Source organism: Notechis scutatus, chromosome 6, assembly GCF_049901735.1.
Source record: "Notechis scutatus isolate UNSWTSFEM ecotype Mainland chromosome 6, rNotScu1.2, whole genome shotgun sequence".
NCBI lineage: Eukaryota > Metazoa > Chordata > Lepidosauria > Squamata > Elapidae > Notechis > Notechis scutatus.
In genome coordinates, this window is record NC_142014.1 from 47,285,744 (window position 1) to 47,308,954 (window position 23,211).

Below are 23,211 nucleotides of genomic sequence, written 5' to 3' on the forward strand. Positions count from 1 at the left end.
ATATAATGATTGGAAAGACATTGAAACTTAGAAAAAGATATATATTGAATGTAGATATGAGATAATTAAAAATAAAGTTGAGAAAACCAAGGGAGGGGAAAATTATGGAGAAAATGTTAACATAGTAATAAGATATGGAATAGAACACAAAGATGAATATGAAATTGAGTTTGTGTCTGTATGAAGAAGTGATAATCCGGGATCATGCTATTCTCAAAAAAAGATGTTTTATTTGTATTATGTTTTTGTGAAAACCCAAATAAAATTTATATTAAAAAAAATACACTGTTTAGTTGTAAGATGCTTTACAATTTATTCAACATCTTGCAATATTGAAGAACTTGAACCATAACTTCAAGTAATGGAACTTAGGAACAGCCACATTATCAGACAGGAGTTCATTCCATTAATCCTATTGTGGATACCTCCATATAAATTTGATCTGCATTCACTACAAATTGTCTATATTGGAATAATGGTTGGAAACCAATCAAGGAGAGATTTAACCTGGAAATAAGGAGAAACTTTCTGACAGTGAGAACAATCAACCAATGGAACACCTTGGCCTCTGAAGTTTTGAGAGTTTCATCACTTGAGACTTTCAAGAAGAGATTGGACTGCCATTTGTAAGAAATGGTGTAAGGTCTCCCACTTGGGTGGGGGATTGGTCTAGATGACCTACAAGGTCTCTTCCAACCCTGATTATCTATTATCTGATATCTGTCTAAGAAACCCCATACATATGAACTGTTTATAATGTTCTTGTAAGAAAACATTCATCGCAACCTGAAGTAACCCTGAGCCAAACAAGAGAGAAAGTTTCAGACAGAAACCAGTGGCAACCAGCAACAAACTGTTTATATTCACTGACCATATCTCAAAGATATCATAGTTGGCATGCTGACCTAGTAGGAAACAATGAGTGACCAGGTTATCCAGACGTGTTTATCAAAAATATTCAAGGCGCTGTAATATACATTGCCTTTTCTGTATCTTACTTTTCTAAAAGCCAAAGGTATATAAGTTTTGGTTCTGCTTTTATTCAGGGCTGCTCAAGGTTGCTCAGCAAATTGCTAATGCTTTGCAGAAGGTTGTTAAACACAGTTGTTGTTTACATGCTTAATAAATTTAACTTGTATTTTCAAAGAGAGGTGAACTTTAAGTAAGATAGATTTCACAATATTATCTTCCCTGAGTTCAAAAGATGGTTTTGTTGGAGAATCTTTAACTCATCTCTGACTCTAACATTTACATATCTACTTGAGATAGGAAGGGATTTAAAATGTTTATTTAATTTAATTTTTTATCCTACCTTTATTTTTTATATAAAAAACTAATAGAACATACTTAATATAGTCCTTCCTCCTCCTATTTTTACCCATGATAATAACCCTGTGAGGTGGGGTGGACTGAGAGAGAATGACTGGCACAAAATCACCCAGCCGGCTTTCATGCCTTACATAGCACTAGGACTCACCATCTCCTGGTGAACATGGTGCTTTAAACCATTAGACCAATCTGGCAGACACAAAAATTAAGCAGATTTAATAGCATTTGCAACCTTGGATTTGTTCTCTGTATTTTTGGTCTTCTTTCCTAATTTTCTTTCAATAATTTTATCAAAGTTTACAAATACAAAGCAAAAAAATAATGCAAATTAAGGAAAATACAAAAGATAAAAAGTAGAAGAATAGTGCAGAGATAGAAAGAAAAGGAAATTATATGAAAGATGACTCTTCCCTCCCTCAATGTACATATTTTAATCTTAATTTTTTAAAAATCCATTTTTAATTCAACTTTACCAGCTCTTCTAAGAAATAAAGTTATTATTTATTTTACAGAATTTATTCTGTACCCACTTATAAACAGATCCTTAAAACCTCATAATCCAATCCTGGTCATAAATAAATACCATTAATTAATAGGTTGGATTAATTTTGGCATCTTTTTTTCCATATCATTCTTACACTCCTACACTCTGGTATTTTTAAATTCATTTTCAGATCTACAGCATCATTTTTAAAAACTCCAAATCCACATTCAAATCAATCTCAGTTGGATATCACTGTTTTATGTTCTCTTCACAAGGAGATCATGGATGAAACTTGTTGGCAATCCTTGACCTCTCCTTGATCTGCAGAGGAATTCCAAGGAACCAATACAAGCTTCTATTTCTGCTACAGTTTCTCCACCAAAAACAGAGCTGTTTTCAGTCCACCATTGTTGTCTCTGCATGTTCCTTCTTACTGATATGATGGATTTTGATGTAAAAACTGTCCCTAGTTACTCTCACACTTCATTTTCTTGATATCATTCCTTAATATAATCGCAGCTACTCTGTAAAATAAACACAGAATGCTAAACATCAACAGGTTTCCAGGTAATAGATGAAAATTAATTGTTTGGGGATAAATCATTTAGTTTTGATATTCGATGCTTGACTCAAAATTCCTTTATGTCATGTTTTTTATGTCTTCTGTATGTCTATGTCTATCCATACTGCAGAAGTCTTGGGTGTGTCTAGTCTAAGATCAAGCAAGAAACTATTTATTTTGCATAAATATAAGCTTGATGGATGTTGCAATTTTATTAAAAAAAAAAAAACCCAAGGCAGATCAGTATCTCCACTGTGGAAATTTCTATTGGATGAATCACTTTCATAAGAACTTTTCTGCCATTTACCCTGACCTTAAGAAAGAGTTACTGTAGCTGTTTGGTGCTGATTCTTAATTCCTTCATCTCACTAAAGAATTAAGCTGTAAATACATCATCTCTTGTGTGTGTAAAACAGTTCTTGAGTTGCATTCCCTGACCTGACTTAATGAGAAATAACTAACATAGTTGGTTGTTAACAAGCTTCTATAACACTGCACCTTAAGTAATATTTTAATTAAAACATATATGTATAAGTGAATAATATAAATTGCTGGGAGCTTTTTTTAAAAAATACTATTCATTGAGCATCCTTTGTTCCCGGAATTGAAGAGTAATTGCTTTGTTCCTGAATCTCTGATCAGACCTGATTAACTGTTAGTTAATTAGCTGTTTATTGAAGAGCTCTTTAGATTTCCAGATTTTTCTATTTAGCAACAGAGATTTAATCAGAATGTCCCAGGCTGCTGTCTTTAATTTTACTGCTTGTGGTCCCTTAACAGCTCTCTGAGGTGCAACCAGTGTTATTCGCTGTATTTAAAACAAAACTTTCTTAGCCAAAAAGAATTGAACACACATTTGTATAGAATTTTATTTTTGCATTTTATTGCCAGTTGTTTGTTTAATGGATTTTGTTGTGTTAGGTGCAATGTTTTCAACCTGGTGTCCTTCAGATGACTTACATTGAACAGATTTTAGTCTATGACATCTGGAATTTGGCAAGTGAAAGAGAATGATATAAAATCTTGAGTGGCACTTTTAAAATCTACGCATTGACAAAATTTATCTCTGTCTATTACAAAACATCACAGTGCTTGGATCCAGATATACTACGTTGCTACATTATGACATTCTGAGTTCTTGGTAAGAAATTGATGTGTATGAATGTCAATATCAGTTTTTTTTAAAAAGACCTGTCAGTTCTCACTTTTGTGTATAGAAAAATAATAATGCATCCCATAATGATATTTTTAACACCACAAACACCAATCTGACTACCCCATATCCTTAGAAAGGACACAAAATACAATTTCATGACAGGGGCTTTTGGGTATGGCAAACTTTGAGGACAGCAGTAAGTAGACAGACTTTACTGAAATATGTCATAACTTCTAATAGACGTTAAGCAGCTGATGTTAAGCAAGATTTACCAAAAAGATTTGAAAACAAGTTGCAGAGAAAGAGAAACTTCAAAAACTGGCTGTATCGGGAGAATATAGAATATATGCAAAAACATGAATGAATAATTTCTGTTGTTCTCAGTTGATTCTTCCCATCTATTTTGCATTATACAGAACCAATCTTGCATTATTCTTTCTTCTGTTTGATATGTTTTCTTTCTCTTTCACTCTCTTTGGCTGAGAACAATCTGGTTGTGACTATTAATCTGTCTTCTAAATTACCATACCCATAGAAATAATAACACAAGTGACATTATGTGGTATGAGTTAGCTATCAAAACACAGAAAACTATGAACTCTCAAAATATTTTAATACCACATCACTCATTCCTCAAAAGAAGAATCTCCATATCAGAGTATTATTTCAACATAGCTATGAATTTTATGCAAAGATAAACATATTTAACTTAAAATAATTAAAAACTTTTCCCCAACTATGCTATTTATTCTTTTTACTAAGCATAATTCTAATTAGCTTTGCACTGTTCCATAATCACACCAGAAAAGTTCAGATATAAGTTTTAATTGCTCATTTTCTTGGAAAAAGTTATTCAGATGCTGCTGTAGTTTTCCAGACATTACCTAGCTCCTTTGATCTTACGCTGCTATGAAATATCTTGTTGTATTATTTTCATCTCAGGTCCAGATATCTTATTTTGAAGCCTATGAATTTCCAACTTCAACATGCATTTCCATTCAGCTTTGACCTGGAAAAATCCAAAAAATATAATGGCTCCTTAAATTCATCACTGTTTGTTCAGTTTTCAACAAGTTTCATTTTTTGTTCATAGCAATAGCAATTAGATTTATATACCGCTTCACAGAGCTTTACAGCCCTCTCTAAGTGGTTTACAGAGTCAGCATATTGCCCCCAACAATCTGAGCTCTCAATTTACCCACCTCGGAAGAATGGAAGGCTGAGTCAACCTTGAGCCTGATGAGATTTGAACTGCCAGATTGCAGGCAGCTGACAGCAGAAATAGCCTGCAGTACTGCACTCTAACCACTGTGCCACCACAGCTCATAATATCTCAAGACTTCACAAAAACGTTTGACAATGTCCAAATACAAAATATGTTTTCTTGTTCATTTTTAGTTCCTCAAACATACTGTATATACACCCAAACTTACCCAATTAACTTAGTCTATGATGTAATTATATTGTCAACTATGGAATTCATCGCTGCCACACAGTTGAAGAATGTGGGAGGGGGTGATGTAAGTTTGAGTAGCTCTTAGTAGGCAAAATATATTATTTTGATAGTTCAAGGTTACAGAATGTGATGCAGAGAAGAATAAAACTTACTGTGGGATTGGTGTACATGATCTGGTGATGAGGGAAAAAAGAGGGGGGTTGTAGCTTGGGACTGTGTGGGGATGCCGGGAAAAATCAGTTCTGGACTTCCCCAGTATGTGCCAGGTACTGTTCCAATAAAAGTGCTTTGAGATGGTGTATGTCTTGGAGTTACTGGAAGGAATGGATTTTCTCTGGAACGCTGACATATATCATTATAAGGCATTAGACTATTATATGCAACTAGTCTCCAATTAAATAAGCATATAAAGAAATAAACTATCACAAGCAGTTTGTGTCTAGAGACATTTGAGTGAATTTCACACGTACGATTGATACAAAACACGTACGATTGATACAAAACAGAAAGCTTACATAACTACTAGGCTATATCAAGAGTTGTAATTTTGAATTAAGGAAAACGTTAATAATATATTATCTATCCCATGTGCATAAATAAAAACTAATCAAGAGGGAAGTGGTTTGCTATTCTATGAAAAGAAATGTTTTATCTTTAAAATGAGCATCCAGAGAAAACCCCTTTAGAAGAGTGATGTAAAAACAGTGTCACACAAAGAAAACCGACCATTAAGCATTTAAATTTGAAAATTAACATCATTATAAATGTGTAAAGTCAGCAAATGAAGTAATAGGAAAAATAACAGTAGCAGTAATAGCAAAGAAAAAAGGCCATCACAGCAATAGAAACTAATTTAGACAACAGAACTCTGCATTTCTTCCTTTTTAAAAATTGATTCATTAGTTGAATTCCTATATTTATTTATTCACAAGAGCAATTAAGAGCAATTAAAGTAATCTCTTTCACTGTTCAAGATGTTTTAATCGTGCTGTTTGTAAAATAAGCCTTGTTGCTGACATATTTGTCACCAAGGTTAAAAGGATATATTGCCTAAATGGAATGAAAGAGGAAGCTATAATTTCAAATCAATAGTCTTTAATACAGATTGCTCTAATTAGATTTGAAGAGTAAAAAGACTGTTCTTCAAAGAAGTAAATTAGCTTGCTGTGTATGTTCAAGATGAAATAGCCCTTAGGCCTGGTACATGCAGGGGTGACCTTACCTGCTCTGCATGGAGTCTGTCTCCAAGTTCTGCTCTCCAACCAACACACCGCAGGGCCAGCAGCTTCACAACAGGTTCCTTTATTCTAATTATTTTACCAATGCATGAAGAGACTCCATCTCCTGAGAAGTTTCATGTAGAACTCCAGCACCTTAAAAAAAAGGGGTGGTGGTGGCAGGAGAAGGTATTAGTAGGAAAAAGAAAATTGAACTGCAAGTTTTCTCCAATCTATCTACATATATACACATATAGCACACAAATGAATATATATATATATACACACACACATATACATACATACATACATACATACATATACATATATATATATATATATATATATATATATATATATATATATATATACATACATACATACATACATACATACATATATATATATATATATAACACACATACATGTAAGTCTAAAACTTAAGAAAACAGTTTTAAGCTGAATGGTATTCCATTTTACTATATGTATCTGCCATCATCAGGCTTCTGTATTGTGTTGTAAAGCCTGATGTGGCAGATGAAAACTTAATCATGACTGGAAAAAAACATACATGTAAAACACACACACACACACACACACACACACACATGTATACATGTATACATGTATACATATACATATACATATATATATTCGTAGATTTTCATGGGTACAGGTATGCAGGTTTTGGCTTGTTCGGGTTTTTTCCTGTGTAAGATTGAGAGTATCTTGGCGATGTTTCGATGAGGTCCCACTTGCCATCTTCAGGATGGTGCTTTCGGCTTCGTGCTTGTGCAAGCAAAGCGTGATTGGAGCTGCTGTCTCTCTATAAATACTGGTAGGGAGGTGTGGTGTGCTGGCTCTGTTGTAAGCAGGCTGGTTGGCTGTGTTGTTATTTCTTGATTGGTTGATGGAGTTGATGTTTGCAGATTGGTTGGCTTTTTCGTAAGAAGCTGTGTGGCTGAGGTACTGGCTGTGTGTCTATCAGCCTCCTGTGCCTGGGTAATGGGCTGTGTGATGACCTTCTGAGTTTTATTTTTGTGACATCCTGGGTCTTGTGCTGTAATCTCCTGGGTCGTTGGCTGTGTTGCAACAGCCTGAGGTTTTGTGGTGTAACCTCCTGAGTTCCGTGATGTGATATCCTGAGTGGCTGTGATGTAACGTTCCGGGTTTTGGTTTGGCTCTGAGTTTGAGGTCTGGCTATATGTTCATAGAATGTGTCAGTTTGCTTAGTTTGGGGGTCAAGGGGTGTGGCAGCTTGTGATACAGCCATGGTCTGGTTTCTGGATGGTGGTTGCTTTTCGTCTGTAGGATGGGTTTGGGTTTGAGTCTGGTGAGGGAGATTGGTGGTGGCATCATGTGTTGTTTTGGGTCCAGTGTTGGTTTTCGTGGCTGGGACTTGTTTGTTGATAAGGGCTAGTTTCCAGATGTCTGGTAGGCAGGAGGTCTCGTCCTGTTTATTCATGTTATGGGGGTGTTTCTCTATTTCGATGGCTTCCCTGATTATTCTCTTGTTGAAGTGTTCAGTATTGGAGATTAATTTGGTTCCCACAAAATTAATTTCATGTCCTGTGGCTCTAAGGTTCTGGAAAAGAGAGGAAGTATTTTCTTCTTTTCTGACTGCTTTCGTGTGTTCTGCGATGCGATGTTCTGAGCAATTGTTGTATGGTATTTCATAAACTCCTTGGTTTTCTAGCTGGATCTTGTCTTTGGGGTTTCTTAGGATGTTGGCTATTTTTTGGTCAGTGCTGAAGGCTGTCCTGATATTGTGTTTGTGGAAAATTTTGCTGATTTTATCTATGGTGCCTTTGATGTAGGGGAGGAGGGTGATACTGTTGTCCTGTTTTGTGTATCGGTTTTTGGGAGGTGTCTCCCTTAGGATTAGGTTGGTAATTGTGTTTCTTTGGAATCCATTGGAAATTAATATGTTGGTGAGAGTGTGTAATTCTGTTCTCAGGTGGTCTTTGTCGGCTAGACGTTTAGTTCTGGACATGGTTCTGGAACCAAGACCCTCATCAACAGAACCAAACGTACTCTACTTTGCTCTATTGTAGCAGAGCAAAAGCCAAGAGTTCAAAGGAACTGCCTGCAGAGCTCAGAGACGGGATTCTTGTAAAGCAGTTCTTGGGAACGCTACAATAAAATTTCTGCTGCACTAAAGATTCCTGAGAGCACAGTGGTTTCCATAATTCTTCAATAGATGAAATTTGGCACAAGGACTCTTCCAAGAGCTGGTCGTCAGTCAAACTGAGCAATCATGGGAGAAGGGCCTTAGTAAGAGAGGTGACTAAGAACCCAAGGGTCACTCTGACTGAACTCCAGAGATCCTGTGTGGGAATGGAACAGAGTTCCAGAAGGACAATCATCACTGCAGCTTTCACTGATCTGGGCTTTATGGCAGAGTGGCTAGACGGAAGCCTCTCATCAGTGTAAAACACACGAAAGCCCACTTGGAGTTAGCAAAAAAGCAACTGAAGGACTCTCAGACTGTGAGGAACCAGATTCTCTGGTCTGAGGAAACCAAGATTGAACTGTTTGGCCTCAATTCTAAATGTTATGTCTGGAAGAAATCAGGGATCACCTGCTCAATATCATCCCAACAGCGAAGCATGGTGGTGGCAGCATCATGCTGTGGTGTTTTTCAACAGACTGGGAGACTGGCAGGGTTGAGGGAAAGCTGAATGGAGCAAAGTACAGGGATATCCTCAATGAAAACCTGTTCCACAGCACTTAGGACTTTAGACTGGGCCAAGGGTTCACTTTCCAACATGACACAATCCTAAACTCATAGCCAAGACAACAGAGGAGTGGCTTAAGGACAACTCTGTGAATGTCCTAGAGCCCAGCCATAGCCCTGACTTGAATTCTACTGAACAGCTCTGGAGGGACCTTAAAAATGGCTGTCCACTGATGGTTGCCATCCAACCTAACTGAGCTTGACAGGATATGCAAGGAAAAATGGCAGAAAATCCCCCAATCCAAGTGTGCAAAGCTTGTCACATCATACCCAAAAATACCCAAGGTAATTGCTGCCAAAAGTTCTTCAACAAAGTACTGAGTAAAGGATCTAAATACTTATATCAATGTAATATTTCAGTTTTTTCTTTTTAATAAATTTACAGACATTGTTAAAATTATGTTTTCACTTTGTCATTAAGTTGTTGGTTGTTGTTTCCTTGTGCTCAGCTCCTAAGTACCTCCTAAACTGGGTAAATCAGCATACCTGTTGACTGACAAGGGGCAATCTTAGTAGCTGTGAAACTGAATTTGTGTCCTTGTTGCAGTGATTGTTGGCTGAGCAGGGACAAAAATAACCAGGAAACAATTGAAGTCTGGGAAATGGGTCCCTTATCAATCAACAGGAGTGCTGATTTACCACCAGTTTACCAGGTACTTAGGAGATGAGGGTGCACCAGCACAAGGAAGCAATAACCAATGACTTAATAGCTGGCCATCAGCACTCCAATTAACAACTAAAATCCACACACAAGCAAGCACTACACAAATGCTATGCACACATAGAGACAGAAGTTCCATGAGGATGGGCACCACTACAAGTCTGAAAGATGGAAGACTAAATATCTGATCCCAGTGACTGACTCAGATTGGATCCTTTTTAGTTTCTATGTAGAATGTCCCAGTGAAAACCCCACAACAGTGAGAATGTTTAACGCTTATAGTGGATATTGATACCATCATCATCGTTGTTGTTGTCATCATCATCATCCATGGTAAGTCATACAAGTTTATTAACTATTTTAGGCAGTCAGAACATGCTTAAGTTTAAAACCCCCAATATTTCAATTATTAAGTATTTATGATAGATTTGATAAATGGAGAATGCTTGAAATTATATAACTCTTCTGCATCTATTACTTAGTATCTGCTTACTTTTACACCTCACTGAATTTATTGCCTTTTCTACTGATCCAGAAAAAAGTTGGAATATAAATTTGAGCTTTAGTGAAAATCATAGCAGGATCTAAGTGTCTGTTCAATGTTTCTGAGGTCAGAAGAAACAAATCAATGGCAAAATATAACACTAAACCCTCATAAAAATGAGGTGAAGAGGGTAACAATGAAACCAATTTCAAAATCGAATTGCTGCAGCAGAAGACACACACAATCTGCTAATATTTCAGTAAGAGAAAAGCAGGGCCATCTTTTCCATTTATTTATTTATGTCATCTTGTAAACAAAGAAATGCACATCAATGTTTAGGGAATATTTCTTTATTTGACCAACAATATGAAATATTAAAAGAAAAATGCAGCCAGCAGTTAAGGATGACAAAAGATTGTAAATATAGCTTGCAATGCAGCAATGTTGAAAGAGCCAGGAAACATAAGGTATGGGGAAGAGAGAATGATTTGTGCTCATAGCAATTGAAAAAGGGCTCCCAATTGGCACTTCTATATTTAGAAACTCAATGGATCATTTAGCATTAACATCAATCAGTGCTGTAGAATAGTGCCCTGCACGTTTTAGATCAATGCTCAATCGTATTACAACTGGATGAATCACTAACTGCATTTAAAAGCAACAATTGAATATTAATATATTATTCAATATCTAAAATTTATTTATTTGTACTTCATATTTCTTAACTGCCTATCTCCTCAGAAAATGAAGTTGTGTATATGTCTTTTCCTGCCTCTACAGCTGTGAGGACTCAGGAATCCTATTGCCAATGTGCAAAAGCACTCTGCTAACAGTGGAAGTTTGCTACTATCTGTAAAGGCGACTTCAGAGCTGTGCTTACACTATTGTACTACCACATTGTAGCAGTGGGACAGGTAGTTCAGCTGGGCAGCCTAAAGGAGCTACACTCTTTCCTTTACTTGTCCCAAGCAACAACTTTTGTTGCCATTACACTGCACTTTCATATTTTGTTTCAGTATAATGGTATAACTATGCACTATTAATAAGTGGTTGTGCACAGTAATAGAATATACATAGTACACAGCATTCTTAGCACTGGTATGTAATGAAAAAATATCCTAAAGGGAAGAATAATGAAACAGAATAGAAATGATAAGAATCAATAAATATTCATAAAACTCATATTGGTCACTGAAACAGAAAACTGACATTGACTCAAAATGCAAATCTAATTTAACTATATATAATGCATAGTCCTTATTTAATTGCTCTCCACCACAACCTGGATGTAATTCTATTAAACATTCTTGCAACTCACGATCCTTTTGAGGTTTATAGCTTACATTATTATTGTCAAATGGAGGAAGTGAGACAGTTCTCTTTGTCTCTGCTTCAGTTGTTTTGGTTTGTGCTCTTCCACCACATTCTGTCTCATCACTCAAGCATTCACATATAAGGCAGAGGTCTGTTCTATTTACTGTTTTCAGGGAACAAGTATATATAAGTTTTTTTTCTTCTTCTAATGCATCAGTTATGGGTATTGTCCTGACAACAAAACCAATAGTAAATTGGAATCAGCTAAGGTCATAAAGTTTGAGCTTCAAAAATCCAGCGGACTTTGTTGCTAGATGGCAACAAAGAAAATCAGGTAATTCTCTTGTTGCCATTGGGGGTCACCCCAATGTTGCTCATGGCCATCTCAGCCCCAATCATAATGACTATTCTTGTCTATTTCTTATCTCTTTTCTATAAAATTTCATACTTACAGTGGCAGTTATGCTTAAAAGTATCTACAGACTATACTGGGAATTTACATATTTGACTTAAGGCATCCTTTGAATATTTTTGCATTTTCATTTGTGAGGTCTGTGAAATGCAGCAATAAGTTGCTTCCATAGAACATTTATTTCTCTCTCATATACCTCTAAAATAGTTTAAAATTGACCCACATAATCTTCAAAATACTAGAAACCCTCTGAAAACTGCATGTTCCTCCAGCTGACCAAAAGGAGTATATAAACAAATAAGTTTATGAAGTCAGACAAATCTCTACATCTTCATTTCACAAACATTTAATAACACCAGTGCCCTTTATCAACCACATTTTTGCAAAAAAAGAGAGAATCGTTTATAGAAACCTGATAGTCCAACTATATTTTAAAACCCTATTGACATCTGTAAAGGTGGCACAATAGTTCAACACTCTGAAATTAACTTTCCCTTAGCACTGCTAACCAGTAGAGGCTGAAGGCTGCAATAACCCCTGAAGTATAGAAAATGGGCCCATCAAATTAAAGTAAAACGTGCATGTGTGTGTATGTTGTAGCCTTTGAGCCATTCAGAACAACTCTCTAAGGATTAGATTTAATGATTACATGACTATCTAAATGTCAAAGTTGGATTGCAGTTATCCAGTCATCAGCAATTGGAAAGAGAAATCAGGATCTGAGATCAAACTAGAAGACAGAATCAAAGACCAGAAACATAAGAGAACTGGAACTTGTTTATCCCAGTAAAATTCCACTTCAGCAAGAAGACTTTTTATATACTCTTTCCTGCCTGGAAAGAGCCAAGAACCAATGTGAACCAAAGACAGTTCACTGAAAAGCTGTAATGATAAGATTTACTACATAGGGCAGTTTCTGATATTTATTTCTTAATATTAATAGCTGCTAACAATTAGGAGAAAAGTGATATCCTCATGAATATCTTAAATCTGAAGGTAAAACCATATGTCTTGGATACTCATATGTGAATTGGACATTTCTTTTCTTTTTCATGGAGTAGTTGCTTTCACATAACAAACCTCTTTGTATTTACTCACGAGTAAGTCCTATTGAACTTTTTCTTTAAAAACGGTGTTAATCCCTTAATACTTTGCATTATTATTAAACATAAAATGTATGGAAACAGAATAATTTAGAGAACAGAGCAGGAATAGGTGCTGTGACCTTCCTTTTATTTTTACAACTGTAAGCAGCGGTAGCTAGAATTAGTAGCAGTAACAGACTGGAAGAGATACTTCCATAACATCTGGAGGAATATAAATACTCAGTCCCTTGCATGAAACATAGAGAAAGGGCATGTAAGGACCTCAGCTTGAGCTTTCATACTTCTAAAACATATACTTCTCAGTTTTTACTATTTGATGTATACATCCTGTTTGGTAATTAGTAGTTGTTACTATTGTAATTATTATTACATTTTTATTCTTTTTTTAAATTGGCCATCCTACATTAATTGTGTCCTATTAATTGATAGAATTCCATTTTAGTTTGCTTTTGTAAAAGCCTAAATAAACAATTATTAAAAATAATATCTTCATCCCTTGTAAAATTCTGATATTTAAAGTTGGCAGACACAATGGCATTCAGTCTTACACAACATACCGATCATAAGGTTTTGGGTTTTTTTTAGATATTGCTTACATACAAAAATTTTAAAGAAATGTTGGAATCCATATTCCAAATCTAAACCTGAGCTTGTTACTACATCCAACGGTTATGTGCATAACAAAATTATTGACTGCAACTTTATTCCACAATAAAATACTGGCTTGTTTATTCAGATATATTTTGGAACCTCCAAGATGCGGTAGAGGCTTATGCAGTCTACAGGCCATGAATGCCCAGAACATGGTATAATATTACATATTATAATTCTAACATATTACCTGCACACATAAACATATTTTATTGCTTAAATTAGTGAGTCCTTAGTACATTATGGAAATTTGCACTGTGTTTACATGACATTGAATATGTTGCTATTATTTCTTTAGTGTCTCAGATTGTATGCTGATCTTTGATTATAATAATTTTTTATTTTTAAACAAACTATTCATAGAAAGTGCCTATTGCCTGAAGCTATAATTTTAGCAGATTTACAGGTACAGTTTTTGTGATACAAGCAGTAAAAGATGCAATTGACTCAGCAGAGCTTTCAGAGTACATTACACAACCTATAATTCAGTTGAAGTAGTGCCAGGAATCCTTTATAATATATACACTATACAAAATTTTCTGATTTGTGCTGGCAGGAAGTTTCTGGAAATTGTAATGAAACTTTCACGAAGCTTCCATTTGACTGAGAACACCAAAATAACTTCAGTATGGATGAGCTTTAGATTTGGCCATCAGAGAAAAGTTAGAATATGTGGTTAAAGAGAATAAACAAAATACTTTATCTCTTTCTGTTGATTCTCACTGTAACACTCAAATATAGTTTTTTGTTTCATGGAGTTTTAGTAACAATGAATTATGTAATTAAATCTCAAATTGTTCTTCATTTTTGTTAGAAGTTTGATTTAACCTGAAATCCTTTACATAACTTTTAAAAGTAAGGGTCAGGAAGCAGATCTATGATTGAAACCTTTAAATAACATAGTATTGTATGTTAATGATCTAACAGATCACTAGAACACATGGGTTATTTGAATTCTTAGTACAAGAGATATGTTTCCTTTTTTTAGCTAATAGTTGTTGTTCTGCAGCATTCACACAATTCACTTTACAAGAACATTTATATATAAATCAGTTTGCCAATGAATAACCTTTGATCCAAGATGGCGCCAATGACGGCTACCTTGGTGAAATGCTCTCTAATGGTTTCTTTATTCTTTATTATTATCTGCAATTCACTATGGATTTCATACTCACGAGACCATCTGCTCAGAATTAGGCAATGTTTCCTTAAGGAACAGCTTTCTGATTCCTCACACACACCCCGCCCATCTTTGCAAACATGGAGGAGATTCTAACTAATTTCCCAGTGCTATGGATTACAACAAACAAAGCAAAGAAGCAGCAGCACTGAAAAAGGAGACCAGGTAAATGAATTTTAAACAGACTAAGGAATGGGGGGGGGGGGGAACCCCGTCTCCCTTCAATCTTTCTGACTAATTCACAATCACTTGCTAACAAGATGGATGAAATACATCTCTTAAATAGATGGAATTCTTATTTCTACAATTCAGCAGTTCTTTGTTCTACTGAAATCTGGCTTAATGCAGAAAATTCATGGGGACAACACCATTTACATCCCAGGATTTCAGATATTTAGATCAGACAGAATTGAAGAGACATCAGGTAAAACAAAGGGTAGAGGATTATGTTTATATATCAACAACAGCTGGTCTGAGGATATAACTATAATATATAAATTCTGTGATGAAAATTTAGAGTCTTTACATATCAACTGCAAGCCATTTTATTCTCCATGTGAGCTTTCCTCATTTCTCCTAATAGCTGTGTATGTTCCTCCACAAGCTTGGGTAAACAAGGCATTACAAACTCTTGCAATCAAATTATGGAGGCTAAAGCCAAACACCCAAAGTCCCTTCCCATCATTTTCAGGGATTTCAATCAAGCAAATTTAAGGAAAGAGCTCCCAGAATATTTCCAGTATGTGAATTGTCCCACCAGAGACAAAAATACTTTAGACCACTGCTACAGAACAATAAAAGATGTTTATAGGTCTTTACCACGAGCAGCTGTGGGACACTCTGATCACTGCATGATTCACTTTGTACCTGCCTACAGACAAAGACTTAAAACCATGAAACCAACAATTAAATCAGTGAGGACTTGGTCTAATGAGGCAAAGCTGAAGCTCCAGGCTTGCCTTGATTGCACTGATTGGAATGCTTTTGAAGATACCTCTGCAGACCTAGATGAGCTCACAGATACTGTAACATCATATGTCAGCTTCTGAGAAGACTTATGTGTACCAACAAGGAACTTGTAAATATATAGTAACACTAAACCTTGGTTCACAGCTAAACTTAATCAGCTACATCATTCCAAAGAGGAAGCCTATAGAAAAGGTGACAGAATGCTATACAATCAGGTCAGAAACATATTAACAAGAGAGATCAGAGCAGCAAAAAGAAGCTGCTCTGAAAAGATAAGGAATCAGTTCTCAACAAATGAACCAGCAAACATGTGGAAAACTCTTTAAAACATCACTGGCTTCAGCAAACCTCCTTCCCAGGCAGAAGGAAATCAACAACTAGCAGATGACCTGAATGTGTTTTACTGCAGGTTTGAAAGGAAACTACAGCCACCTATCTCCACAACTCCCATCTCAAACACACCAACAACAGCTAAGCCTCCTACAACTGGCCCCAACCCATTGGGCTCACAATCTCTGGTGATCATAGAAAAAGAAGCGCAAGATCTATTTCACAGACAAGAGCTAGGAAAAGCACCAGGGCCAGACAAGATAACTCCTTCTTGCTTAAAAGTCTATGCTGACCAATTGGCCCAAATCTTCACCCGAATCTTCAAGAGATCACTAGAGATGTGCTATGTTCCTTCCTGCTTCAAATGTTCTACCATAATCCCAGTGCCAAAGAAGCCCTCCATCAAGGAACTGAATGACTACAGACCAGTTGCTCTAACACCTGTAGTTATGAAAACCTTTGAAAGGCTAGTGCTGTCCCACCTGAAAACCATCACAGATCTGCTGTTAGATCCCATGCAGTTTGCATACCAAGCAAATAGATCAACAGATGATGCTGTCAATATGGCTGTGCATTACATCCTACAACACCTTGAATCTCCAAATACCTACACAAGGGTCCTCTTTGTAGACATCAGTTCAGCATTCAATACCATCATTCCAGACATTCTTCTAACTAAATTAAACCAACTAGCGGTACCTGAACACACTTGTAAGTGGATCATAAGCTTTCTAACAGACAGGAAGCAGCAGGTGAAGCTGGGCAGAATCATATCTGATACCTGTACAATTAGCACACACCCCCAAGGCTGTGTACTTTCTCCACTTCCCTTCTCCCTATATACCAATGACTCTCTCAAATGATCCATCTGTTAAAATACTGAAGTTTGCTGATGACACAACAGTGATTGGTCTCATTCAAGGCAACGATGAATCTGCATATAGACAGGAGGTTGTACAACTTGCCTCATGGTGTGACCAGAACAATCTGGAATTGAACATACTCAAAACTGTAGAAATGGTGATAGACTTTAGAAGAAACCTTCCCATACTACCACCTCTTACAATACTAGAAACACAGTATCAACAGTAGAGACCTTCAAATTTCTGGGTTCTATTACCGTATTTGCCGGCGTATAAGATGACTTTTTTGCCCCGAAATACATGCCTCCAAGTGGGGGGTGCGTCTTATACGCCGGTATATCCACTGCCGGCTTGGATGCTTGTTGGACGCAGCGAAGGCGCCTCTGGCTTCCTGGATCCCCTGCGTCGCTCCGCTTCATCCCGCTCGCCTCGCTCCGCCCGAGGCTGCAGCCTTCCTGCTCTTCCCACGGCCCCTGGCACTCTGCCCTGCCGCTGCAGCCCCGGGATTTCTGAGGGCGTTTCCGGTGGTGGTGGGGGTCGTCTTATACGCCGGGTCGTCTTATACGCCGGCAAATACGGTATATCACATGACCTAAAATGGACACCTAACATCAAAAACATCACCAAAAAAGCACAACAAAGAATGTTCTTTCTGCGCCAGCTCAGAAAGCTCAAACTGCCCAAGGAGCTGCTGATACAGTTCTACAGAGGAATTATTGAGTCTATCATCTGCCTGGTTTGGTTCTGCAATCCAGCAGGACAGACACAGACTTCAGAGGATAATTAGGACTGCAGAAAAAACAATTACTACCAACCTTCCTTCAATCAAGGACCTTTATACTGCATGAGTCAAAAAGAGGGCTGTGAAAATATTTACAGACCCCCTCACATCCAGGACATAAACTGTTTCAACTCCTTCCCTCAAAACGACACTGTAGAGCACTGCACACCAGAACAACAGGACACAAGAACAGATTTTTCCCTGAAAGCCATCACTCTGCTAAACAAATTATTCCCTCAACACTGTTCAACTATTCCAAAGTCTCCACTACTACTACTATTAATCTTCGCATCACTCCTTATCACCCCTCCCCTCCCACTTGTGACTGTATGGCTGTAACTTTGTCGCTTGTATCCTTACGATTTATATTGACTGTTTCCTAGTATGATTTGATTGCTTATTATACTCTATGACTATCATTAAGTGTTATACCTTATGATTTTTGACTCTTGATGAATGTATCTTTTATGTATACTGAGAGCATTTGCACCAAAACAAATTCCTTGTTTGTTCAATCACACTTGGCCAATAAAGAATTCTATCTATTCTATCTATCTATCTGTCATACCTTGGAATATGTGAAATCAAACTCCATTGTTCCATGTAAGCTAAAAATGCTTTGTAGAATTTACCCCACAGCACATAAGGAAAAAACAATAATTCAAAGAGGGCACACAAACAAATGCAAAAAAAATGAAAGAGGAAGAAGTGATAGGGATCTTCTCATTGACAAATCTGTCTTCTAAAAAAAGGAAAAAGAGAGACCACTATTCAAACAATTTGCAATTTTCTTACATAATTTGAGATACATGGTGGATAGAATGTCACATTTAATTCAAGCCACATGCAATGAGGAACAGATTTTAACTCCTGTAGGTCAAGATGGGGGAAACCTTAACCCTGCCAGTTGTTTTTGCATTTTTTCCCTCCAAATAAAAAGTTGGAGAGAAAAAATGGCCATTTATCTCTGCTTTTTGTCCCTCTTTTGGCAGTTAAATGCTTTTGATGTTTCCTGATGTTTAATAAATAAAAATTAAACTATATCTTTGTTAGCCTAAATAAGTAGCCCAAGTGCTTGTTCTAATATAGGATTGACAGGGAACTCAGAGTTGACACCAAATTGATGTCACATCAATCAATCAATCAATTTTCCAATAGGAAGATCATGCCTTGAGAGATGCCATCCACCCAGTGAAGAGAGGGACAAAAAAGCATCCAAGAACAAAAGAAGATCAAAGTTCTGTCAGCTATTGTCAGCTAAGTATTATCTAAAGATCTTAATTAAATCAATGTGGAATTGTGAAGTTACACATAAAGCTAAATCCTAAAATAGACACACAAACTATGACAGTAAAATAAGCTTTGTTAGTGTAAGCAGAGAAATAGTGAATCATTGAACAGTACAATAATTAAAATACAATAAATAATAAATAAAAATTATTCAGGATCTGTATATTTACTTTGATTGTATGGCATGTATAGAACTATCTCAAAGTCAAACTCTTAGAGAAACTGAAATTTATGTTCTAGCACAGAGCTGTCAAACTGGCCATGCCCACGCCTGGTTTAGCAAAGGGGAAAAAAGTCCTGATACATCATGTGATGCTGCCATGATGATGTGAGTTTGACACCTCTGTTCTAGCATTAAATCATCATCACAATTCCTCCATGTTTCCCATGACAAGCTCCACTGGCTATTGGTAAACCTCTGGGTGCAGTTCAAGATCATGGTTATTGTCTATAGATTCATATTTTATTTGAGCATATTGTTCAAGATAGATTCTTAAATTAAACAACTAAACATGATACATTTCACAAATACACGCCTAAATTCTGGTGCTGCTACGTGGATAACACATTTGCCATCATCTAGAAATACTGAACTCCATTTCCTGGACATACAATTCACAATGGAGGAAAAAACAGCAAGGTTTTTTTAGGTGTACTTGTCAAAAGACAAGAGGTTTTTTTAGGTGTACTTGTCAAAAGACTAGAAACCACAGTTTATCATAAGGTCACCAAGACTCCCTGCATTCTGAAGTTCAACAGCAACCATCCACAGTCTCACAAAACGAGTTGCATCAGAACACTATATGGTAGGGTGAATACCCACTGTAGTACCCAGCAAGCCAAACAGTTGGAGACCTGCATAAACAAGCAGAATACGTACCCACAATCATTCGTCACAAGATGCGTGCGCAACACGGTGGGGAGAGAAAGGAAGAAACAAGGTACAACACTAATCATATGGCACATTCTGCCATATATCCAAAACATTTTGGAAGCTGTAGAATGCAGCTTCTAAAATCTGCAAGTGGGCATCATCCAGCGCCCAGACGCTACCATACAAGGACAAATTATGCATAATAACGTTTGCTTGGAGATGGGATATATTTCCAATGTAATCTACCAAATCCCCTGCATGGATTGTCCCCGTAACTATGTAGGAAAGACGGGGAGGAAGCTAACCACCAGATTACAAGAATACAAGTTGTCAGACAAAGAGATCCAAACTCATTGGTAGCTTCACACTGCAATGAACAAGGACACACATTCAACTTTGTAACTACTAAGACTGTTGGATGAGCAGGCACAAAAACAGCCAGGGAACTGGTTGAAGCCTGGGAAACAGATCCCTTTTCAGTCAACAGGATATTACCAGCATATGGACTACTTAAAAGGTGAGGGCTGGGCAGCAAAAGCAAATGATAGCCAGTGACTTAAAAGGCAGCCATCAACACAACCCAAAAAGCACCTAAAAAGCCACATACAATAGGCACAGAGACATGCACACTCTGCTAGAAGAAGTTTCCTGAAGATGAGCTCCAGCATAAGTCTGAAAGCTTGGAAGACAAAAACTCTGGTCCCAGTGACTGACCAAGATTGGATCCTGCAGCATTATCCTGGGAAACATAATAAGGCAGATTCTGTCCATCCAATGCATATAAACAGAGTGTACCTTTTTGGAGTCCCTTTTTATGGAGATATTTCATAGAAAAATGACATAGAATCTAGAATTACCTGTTCTCTGTAGGAGCTCTCTTTCCTGTTGACACCACGTACACAAAGTGGCCCTTTTCTTCCCGATTTTCCAAAAACTTGTTATATCTTTTTTACTTTAAAAGATCTTTTAAGGAGCAAAAAAAGGGAATATCTGACTAAAGTCTGGGATTATGTATAGTATTGCATTATAATGGTTGATTGTTTTATAAATACAATTGTATTATATTTTTTGTAGATGATGTATAAAATAATTGAAATGGTATAAAAGTTTTACAAATAAAATATGGAATAAAAATCATAGTTTATAATAGTTTCCAGCAAATATTACTGAACTTAAACATTAAAACTATAAAAAATTGGTTTCAACTGCCCTTATCTTCATTCAGGATTAACTGCATGACAATTTGAACTTTTAAGAACAAATTATTTTGAATTTATGGGAGTGCATTGAAAGGTCACTTTGCTTGTTATAGTAATGACAATGGATGTGCAAATTTCTCTTGTCATATAAGCTAGCCTAGAAAATTTCTCTCAACTGAAACATTTAAACAAGTAATTCTACATTTAAAGTAATGATATCTGGTCTTGAAAAGTGTTAATTGTGTGAAATTAGCCTGAATACCTTTTCTTCAACCATTATTAGGACAGAAGTGTTTGGTCAACCATTATTTAATTCTACCCATTTTTAGGGTAAACAATCAAGCAATCCAGAATTGCAAAGGCTAGGTTTACAATCTATCTACTTTCTGAGATATATTGTGCAAAGACCATCAACAAAACATCTGTGATTGAACTCTTGCCTCACTGAACATACTTTCTCATTACATTTCATTATATTGGCACTTGGTGCTGTTGTTGTTGGTCCAAATCACTCATGTAAATCTAATTCCTGAAATGGAAAAATATTGTGCTCTATTCAAATGCCAAGAACACTGATGAAAGAATGGTGGCTCAGAGCCTAGTTAGTTACCAAAAAGTTCAAACAATTTGGTGTTATCCATTAGCCCTGTAGTCTGAGAATTTGAAGAGCTGAAATCCACATCAGTTGAAGGGTACCAGATTAAACAAAGATGGACAAATCAAATAAAGTAAGCGATTTTTTTCAGCAGAATTCTACATATTGCAACACTACAATTTTTCAACATGCAATCTGTAAAGAAAACATGTACAGTAATCACTTCTTAGATTGCGTTTTACCATAATATAAGTAAATTATTATATATGAGAACTTCTTTATACCGTGAAGGAGACCTTTTTTCCTGGTCGTACTTAATGTCTTGTCACTTTCAGAAAGGGTTATAATGATGTGCCCATCTATAAGAGGACATTACATTCCCCATGTTTTACTATGTTATCTATTTTGAGCTATGGTGGCACAGTGGTTAGAATGCAGTACTGCAAACTACTTCTACTAACTGCCGGCTGCCTGCAATTTTGCAGTTTGAATCTCACTAGGCTCAAGGTTGACTCAGCCTTCCATCCTTCCAAGGTCAGTAAAATGAGGACCCAGATTGTTGGGTCAGTATGCTGACTCTGTAAACCAGTGGCCCCCAACCTTTTTTGTACCACGGCCCGGTACAAAATGTTCAAAATGATCCACGGACCGGTACTGGCATCAGCACGCATGACCAAAGCAAGGCGAGCCGAGTGACTGGCCAGCCAGTCATCCCCCGCTTCTCCCCGCCACCTTCAACTCCTCCTTTGTACCTTCTTGCGGTTGATGGGCTTTTCGGGTTCTTTCTTAATCTCCTCCTGAGTAACACGAGACTCCACCGCCATCGGGATGGCTCTTCGTTCGAAGCCGCCCCCCCCCCCGACGAAACTAAGGCACGAGGATTCCTTCAGCACTCAAACACTGCTTTCCAACCGATGACCGACAAGCTCACCCGGAAGCACTTTCTCAAGCACCATCGAAACAAGATGGCAGCGCCCAACCAAAATAGGCGGCCCGGTACAAAATGATCCATGGACCGGTACCGGTCCGGGGCCCGGTGGTTGGGGTCCCCTTCTGTAAACCACTTAGAGAGGGCTGTAAAGCTCTGTCTAAGTGCTCTTGCTCTTGCTCTTTTTTTTCAAGCATGGCAATATAGGTAGACCACAACTGATCCCAGAATTTCTGTTGCTAAATGAAACATTGGCTAACTGAATTTTGTCCCATTTTACAACCTTTCTTGCCACAGTCATTAAGTGTAATCACTGCAGTTGTTAAGTTAGTAAAATGGTTGTTAAGTGAATCTGGCTTCTCCATTGATTTTGCTAATAAGAAAGTTGCAAAAGGTGATCACATGACCTTGGGACACAACAATCGTCTTAAATATGAATCAGTTGCCAAGCATCCAAATGTTGATTACGTGACGATGAAGATGCTGAAATGGTCATAAGTGTGGAAAACAATCATGTCACTCACAGAGGTGGTATTCAGCAGGTTCTGACCAGTTCTGGAGAACCGGTAGTGGAAATTTTAGGAATAGTTAGGTGAACTGGCAAATTCCACCCTGAGATTTTACAGTATCCTT